This window comes from Lycium barbarum, chromosome 7, assembly GCF_019175385.1.
Source record: "Lycium barbarum isolate Lr01 chromosome 7, ASM1917538v2, whole genome shotgun sequence".
Lineage (NCBI taxonomy): Eukaryota > Viridiplantae > Streptophyta > Magnoliopsida > Solanales > Solanaceae > Lycium > Lycium barbarum.
Window position 1 is genome coordinate 43,660,294 of NC_083343.1, and position 8,641 is coordinate 43,668,934.

Here is an 8,641-nt window from a genome sequence, read left to right on the forward strand (position 1 = left end):
TCATCATGTTTACACCAAGGAGACATACACACGGCCTCAACTTCCAACACACAACATCCTTATTTTCATGAGTTTTACCTATTCCAACACATAACAACATGTTTCAACATCCATAAAACACACAAGAAAGGATTGAATCTTACCTTCTCCACTCTATTCTTCCACATGGCTAGAAGTGTTTCCTTGCAAGCTAAATGGTTTTCTCATTCCAACAACTACTCCATATGATAAAGGGCCTTCCAATTGGTATGAAAGCTTGAAGAAAACAATTTTCCATGAACAATTTATGGGGATGGTTCGGCCAGCCCCTATTTCCGTTTCCATCTTTTTTTTTTTTTTTTGTTCTTTGTTTTCTTTCCTTTCTTTCTAATTCTCCAACTTTTAAATAAAAGATGAACAAGTCATCTTCTCATATTTGCACCCTAGTCCCTCAATTATGGTCACATGCCCCCTTTCTTTCTCTTCTAGACTTTTCTTCCAATTTCTTGATTTTTCTTGAATTGTTTTACTTGGTCAAAGAAGACCAAGTGTCTTCTCCCTTTTTTTTTTTTGCCTTATTTGGTCAAAGAAGACCAAATATTTTTGCATGGTACACTTTAGCCCCTCACTTAATATGAAATGGCCACATGCTTCTTTCTTTATTTCCTAGAGAATTCTTCCATTTTCTTGAATACTTGTGAAATTACCATTTTACCCCTAGCCTTCCACATTATTTCCATTGACCACTTTGCGAATTCCCATTTTTATCCTTAACCTTTCTCAATATTTCCATGCAATAATATTCATAAATAATATTCATAACCAATTTGTGCATTAAAATAATTTTCAAAAATGGTCTCGCCCTTGACTTTCCACGACGACTCCGGAATTTCCAATCGTACATGATACGGGCTATAACAATCCTCAAGAGAGACTTTTAAAAAGGGGATTTGGTGCTACTGTATAATTCGAGACTGAAGTTGTTGCCTGGTAAGTTGAAATCTAAATGGTCCAGTCCATTCGAAGTGGTTAGTGTTTCACCCCATGGTGCGATTGAGTTGAAGTCCGGAGATGAAACTCGGACATTCAAAGTGAATAGGCAGAGGGTGAAGCATTACCATGGTTGCATTGATGGTGATTGAATTTTGGATCGACACAGGCTGAAACATGGATACACTCCTGACCCAGAGTAAAAATAGTTACCACCATCGTGCCGAGATGTTAAATCAAGCGTTTCTTGGGAGGCAACCTATGTTTAATATTTGTTGTTTTGAATTTTTGTAACTTAGATAGTGTGTGTATAGAGTAACATTTGTTTTAGTGCAGGATGAAAAGTGCAGAAAGGCTGAAGTGAAGAAATTGAAGTCAATCTACGCCAAAATCTACAACCCGAAAAAATTTATGGACCGTAGATGGATGCGTAGATTGAGGTAGCAAAAAGATGGTTCTCTGTTTGTGATTTACGCCAGAATCTACGGCCTGTAAATTTTTTACGGACCATAGATAGAAGCGTAAATTATGGGCAAGGTAAATGATCTTTCTGTTCTTGATTTATGCTAACACTTACGGACCGTACAAGTTTTACTGTCCGTGAATGGAAGCGTAAACCAAGGATCGTTAGATGAAATCATCGTTGCAAGATTTAAGCCATAATTTATGCTCCGTACAAATTTTACGGACCGTAAATGGAAGCGTAGATCGAGAACATCCCCATCTAAAGCCATGTCATTTAAATGACGAACCCTAGGTAGGTGCCATAAATTTTTTACGTGCGCAAACCGTGCGCCGTAAAATCCCACTAGGTAAGTTTTCATAGACGTGGCTAGGGTTCAAAAAGCACTTCAACTAAAATTCAAATTCATAACACACGCCTCTCCTCTTCCTACTCAAACACACGACTTAATCACATCCCTTAATTCTCTCCACTATTCACTCCCCACAATCTACCGTTACATATCTCCCACATATATCACCACTCCTCACCCTCACATTCACCACAACACAACTTACCCGATTAAGTTGAAGTAACGGAAGAGCATATTTTCTTTTCTGGAATTGTATTTTTTTTTTCACAATCACATCTGATCACCAATGATTCTCAAAGGTTAGTTGATTCTTTCAAGCCTTAGTTGTGACATAGTAATACATAATAGAGAGATGGACGAACACTCATTTGTCTTTCCATGACCTTGTTTGCAAATTCTTGTGTTTTCATCTTATGGGAATAGACTAATAAATTTAGTTAGGGCGGGGATTTTGCTGAGTTGTGCATAAACGTTGGACTCATGGGAAATGAGTATTTGAAACCCTAATTGAGATAGTGGGCATTTGGATTGTTAATATCACAATTAGTTATGCCCACCAATTGTCTGATAAAATGATTGAATAAAGAAAAGTGTGAATTAGGGTGAAGTCTAAGTAACCCCGGCATGATAACGAGATTTAATGAAGAATAAGTCATTGTTGAATGCTAGGTACTAAAGGGAGTTCATTTGGGAATTTTGCTCAACTATTATATAGAAAGCATCTTACGACTGGAATTAAGGACCGTAAATTATTTATGGACCGTAAATCTATGTCGTAAAATGCTCTATTATATAGCAAAGCTCATTGTTCCTATTTTACGATACAACTTACGGACGGTAAAAATTTTACGGATTGTAACTTGCATCGTAAAATAGTTTCCCCAGTTCCCAAGTTACTGTGAACAATTTACGGTAGTCTTTACAGATCGTAAAGACCTACCATAAAATACCCTTTCTACACCTATACAACACTGTTGCCATTTTACACTTGCTTTTACGGACCGTATTTCTTTTACGGCCCGTAAGAAAATATTAAAAAAAAATCAACTTTTTTTTTGTATTTGTACAATATTAACCTTGTTTGTACCTTCGTTATTGTAGATACTAATATGTAGTCCACAGGTATGGCTGCGAAGAATATTATTAGAAGAGGTCGTGCCCAGGCCACAGGACAGGGCAGGGGACGTGGTCGGACACAAATCAGAACAAGGCTCGGTGATTTAGTCTCATGCCCCTTCGAATGAAGAGGATCAGCCCCTATAGCACGACTCACAAGGCAGCGTAGAATAGCCCAAACTCCGGCAAACCCCCAGTCTGAACAGGGGTCCTCATCAAGGAACACCGGCTCCAACGGTGATGGAGAGAAATCACCTAGCTCTCCAGAACTGCCCACTCAAGAGGAGGCGAGTAACATGCCAGAGGAGTCTGATGCTGAGGAAGCGGCACAAAAAATGAGAATAGGATGAAGGAGAGGTCTGAGAATGCTGTTCGGTTCTCGGTGCAAGGTTAGAAGGAGATATACGAGAAAGGGCTGGAGCCCAAGGAAGGAGGACATGCTATCTATGAGGAGAGGCGGATCAGTTTTGATGGGGTGGAACATTTCCCCAACATACAGGCTGTCATTGATCACCATGGATGGGGCTTCCTTGGCCAACCACCCGGCATATATATACTGGCTATTTTGTGAGAGTTTTATGCCAATTATGCACAAAGTTAAACAACTAGTACATGCCAGTCCAACAAGCTAGGACAGTCATACGTCTTTTAAAAGTAACTATCGAGGGATTGAGGATTGATTTCTCTAGAAAAGCTATCAACCGGTTTTACTTCGGAGATGACTATGAGTCCCCAGCAAACACTGATGAGTTGGACTACAGAATGGGGGGAAGCTGACCAGACATGTTGAATGAGTTTCCATGGATTGCATCAGTGATTGCATGAGATAACCCCGGGTGGCGTACCAACTCTATAGTGCAGCTTAAAAAGAAAGATCCCTCAGTTGAAGCCAATTTTTGGAGGAGCGTCAGGATAAACAGAATCTTCCCTACTGTTACACCTCGAAAAATCTTCCTTTGTAGTATCCGATGTTTTCCTGAGTAAGAAATAACATTTGACGACCCTAAGTAAGATTCTGAAGGCAATTCTAATAAGAGATAGGTTATGCTCCATAATGAATAATTATAGGTTTTGGAAATGTGAAAATTGCAAGTTTGCATTCTGGCCTGTTGGTCGTAAAATGAAATACGGACCGTAAAGTGGTGTACGGTCCGTAAACTGCCATGTCATATTTTGGCTTCCAAATCTTCAACTTTCTGCCAAATGAGTAAATGGTTAAATACGACCCAAAATACAGACCGTAAAGTGGTTTACGGCCCGTAAACTGCGTCCGTAAATCACCACATCTCAGTTTGAGTTTCTGGTTCTGATATGATTAAATACGACCACGAAGGACGGTTCGTAAATTGGAATACGGACCGTAAACCAAGTTTACGACCACTGTGCACTTCAAATCAGATTTTTAAGTCATTAAATAAGGGGACCAAGGCTTATTTCATTTCACTTCTACATCACACCCCTTCTCTAGAACATCTCTCTACATATATTCCATAAGAATTCAAGGATATTTGGTGATCAACAACATAAATCAAGGGGATCAAGTGTAAGAAAACCATCAAGATCATCCAAGGTCAAGAAATCCAAATGGAGATAAACTAGGGTTTTGCTCAAAGTGGAGTATTATCAACTAAAGCCTGTTCCTACAACATTTAAGGTAAGATTCACGATATTTCTATGTTGTTTAAGATAGTTAAGAGTTGAAATACTTGGATTGTAGAAGAGTAGAAAAATGAGTCATGAATATGGAATAGTGTCATTTTGAGAAATAGTATGAATTGAGCTATGGGTCTTGATGTATTGTGATGTAAATACGATATAAATGATGTTGAGAACATGAGATGAACACTGTATGTAAATGGACGTCGTGTGTGTTATGGCCATGGTTATGGATGAATTGAATGTAAGTCTAGAAATACGGATAATGTGAATGAGTAATGGCTATTGTTATGGCATCGTGAATTTATTATTGACGTTTGGGAGTTGAGATACGTTATGGAGTAGATGCTGTCCGATTTTCTCTAGCTTTAGTCATATATGCTAGCTATCGATTCTAATGATAGTATGACTTCAATAAAGGTAGAAACACTACCATTGGAGGAGAACGCGCAAATGTAGAATAGTGCAACGGAAAGGTATGTAAGGCTAACCCTTCTTTCATGAGGCATGGTTCTTTGGCCAATCATCTAAATCTTCTATGAGCTTATGATCTCCAAATTCTTCTACCTTCAAAGCTACTAAGATTATGATTCTTGATATGCTACGATTGTACTAAATTCCTCGTATGACGAGTAGGCCTATTAAGGCAAATGTGACGAATGACGATAATAGTGATAATGATATCGATGATGATAATGATTACAATGATGTTAATTGAAATGATGCTTATGAGCTAGTATATGTATGACTATTATGGAACCCCGAGCTTATGAGGCCGGGCACTATATGTAAATAAGTATGTATACAATTATGAAACACGCACACACCTCTGCAGATGGTACGGATAACCCTGACGCCTTGGTAGGGCTAGGTAGATGTAACCCTGAAGCCTTGGTAGGGCCAGGTATAAGTAACCTTGAGCCTTGGTTGGCCAAGTATGTATGAAACACCGATCCTACGTGGTCGGGTATGCTATGTATATGATATGATTATGTATATGACGTGAATATGAATATGATATGACTATGTATATGAATGTGAATAAGGGCATGAATACGAATCCGAGCACAAATATGGTACGGGTACTATTATGGAATACGGATAATGATGTATGTACACAAATACGTATTAGCAACGGAAAGTTCCTATGAAAGACAAGTAAGTGCATATGACGATGATATTGCCATCTCCCATTCTATGCTATTTCTTGTGTTGCTATTTATGCTTCTGTATTGATATTGATCATGCTTTACATACTCAGTACATTCTTCGTACTGACGTCCTTTTATTTGTGGCCGCTGCGTCATGCCCGTAGGTGCACAGGGAGACAGGCTTTATCCATAGCTGTTTTCTCAGAGATTACATAGCAGAGCTCCATTTCATTCGGGGCCATAGCTTTCGGGGTACTTATTCTTTTGTGTACATAATTATGAGCATAGCGGGGTCCTGTCCCGCTCATGTGATATGTTATACTCTTCTTGGAGGCTCGTAGTCACGTGTATATGGTTAGATATGTCCGGCCTTGTCGGCCTATATTTTGAATATCTTTTTATAACGTCGTCGGCTTATGTACATTGATGTCAATGATGATTTAAAGATGTTTCCGTCCAATGGGACTAGCGTGATTGACGAAAGGAAATGTATGTTTAATCGTATGGCTCACCTAGATGTAAGTATATGTGTAAGCAAAGGGCGCCCGGGTGGGCTAGCACCGGGTGCTCGTCGCGGCCCTCTAGACGGGTCGTGACAAAAGTGGTATCAGAGAAGTTCAGTCGTAGGGTGTGTCTACGAGCCGTGTCTAGTAGAGTCTTGATTATGGGTGTGTTGCGCGCCACACTTATAAACAAGAAGCTGCGGACAATTTAGGAATAAATGACCTTCTTTCTTCGTAAGAATCGTGCGATAGAGCTATGATGTAAGAAATTCTTGTTCCTTAATCCTGTGTTGTGTATTTCAGAAATGCCTGTAAAGAGAAAGGCTACAGCAGCCCAAAAGGGCAAGACGGTGGCAGAAAAGCGGGCTAAAAGAGCACCGCCACTGGTAGTAGAGGAAAGTGAGTCCCAGAGTGCGGCTCAATCCCAGTCCTCCCGAAGTGCCTATATTAGAGAAGCGTGAGGGAGCCTCAGCCCCAGCTCCAGCACCTCCAGCTCCTCCACCGGATGCTTCGGGTCAAGATATGAAAGAGGCCATTAATTTGCTGACTCAGTTGGTTGCGGCCCAGACTCAGAGGCAAAGTTCAGGGCAAGGTGATAGGGTTGTTAGTGCAAGGGCCCGTGACTTCATTACTTTAAACCCTCCAGAATTCTTTGGGTCAAAGCCGGAAGAGGACCCTCAGGATTTCATTGATGGTATGTTGAGGACGCTTCGATTGATACATGCTTCGGACACCGAATCGGTGGAGTTAGCGTCATATAGATTGAGAGATGTCTCGATCCAATGGTATACAGTGTGGATGGCTTCACGGGGAGCCAATGCACCTCCCCCAGTATGGCAAGAGTTTGTTGATGCTTTTCTCCCAACATTACATGCCTTTAAAAGTTTGGCGAGCTAGAGCCGATAAGTTCTTAAATTTGAGGCAAGGTAGCATGAGTGCTCTAGAGTATAGTCTCCGCTTCAATTCCTTGGCTAGGTATGCTTCGGCCATGGTAGGGAATATGGGTGACTCGGTACACCGATTTGTGAAAGGCCTAGGGCCACATTTGATGGATAGAAGCTTGACTGCGTCCCTTCAGGACTGTATGGATATTGCGCGCATTCAGGCCCATGCTCAGAACTTCGAAGAAAGCTTGCAACAGCAAATAAGTGAACGTGAGCAAGATAGGGTCCATAGCAAGAGGGCCAGATCTTCAGGTCCGATGAGTGAGTTTAGGGGCGGGCACAGGCAGCAGATGTCCAGGCACTCAGGCTATTTTATGTCTAGCGCGCCTCCATGGTTTTCAGGCCAGAGATTCGACAGATCTACTCGTTCCGGGCCGAGTCAGAGTTATTCGGGATCTCAGTTCAGAGATGATTCAGGTCAGGCAAGGCCACCCGCACTATGAAGTTCCCAGTGTGGGAAGTCTCATTGGGGTCGATGCCGATTGGGTTCAGATGCTTGCTATTCGTGTGGTCAACCATGCCATATCATGCGTGATTGTCCTTCAGTACATGGCAGAGGTAGGACCCAGCCATCAGGGTCGGTAGCTGGATCTTCAGCATCTGTACGCCCTATAGGGCCAGGTTTACATACGCTAGTCGGCCATGGTAGAGGTAGTGGGAGAGCTCCTAGTTCTAGCGGTCCTCAGCCCCGTGTTTATGCTTTGGCTGGATGCCAAGATCTTGAGTCTTCTCCTAACGTGGTTACAGGTATATTATCGGTATTCTCTCATGATGTATATTCTTTGATTGATCCGGGCTCTACATTGTCATATGTTACTTCATATATTACGGGTCAATTTAGAGTCGAGCCGGAGTTGATCAAACCTTTTGAGGTGTCTACACCTGTGGGTGAATCGGTAATAGCTAGCCGAGTATATAGAAATTGTGTAATTATGATTTGTGATCGTCGTACCATGATTGATTTGCATGAGCTAGAAATGGTGGATTTTGATGTTATTATGGGCATGGACTGGTTGGCTTCTTGTTATGCCAATGTTGATTGTAGAATGAAAATGGTTCGTTTCCAATTTCCGGGAGAACCAGTTTTAGAAAGGAAAGGGAATACGGCGTCACCAAAAGGTAGGTTTATTTCCTATCTAAAGGCAAGAAAAATGATCACAAAAGGTTGCATTTATCATCTAATTCGGGTTCAAGATGTAGGAGCTGAATCGCCGACTCTTCAGTCAGTTCCCGTAGTAAACGAATTTTCGGATGTGTTCCCGGAAAAGCTTCCAGGCCTTTCTCCCGAGCGGGAGATTGATTTTTCTATTGATGTGTTGCCGGGCACTAAGCCGATATCTATTCCTCCTTATAGAATGGCTCCTGCAGAATTGAAAGAGTTGAAGGAGCAATTGAAAGACCTGCTTGATAAAGGCTTCATTAGGCCTAGTTCATCCCCGTGGGGAGCACCCGTATTATTTGTCCGAAATAAAGATGGCTCCTTGAGA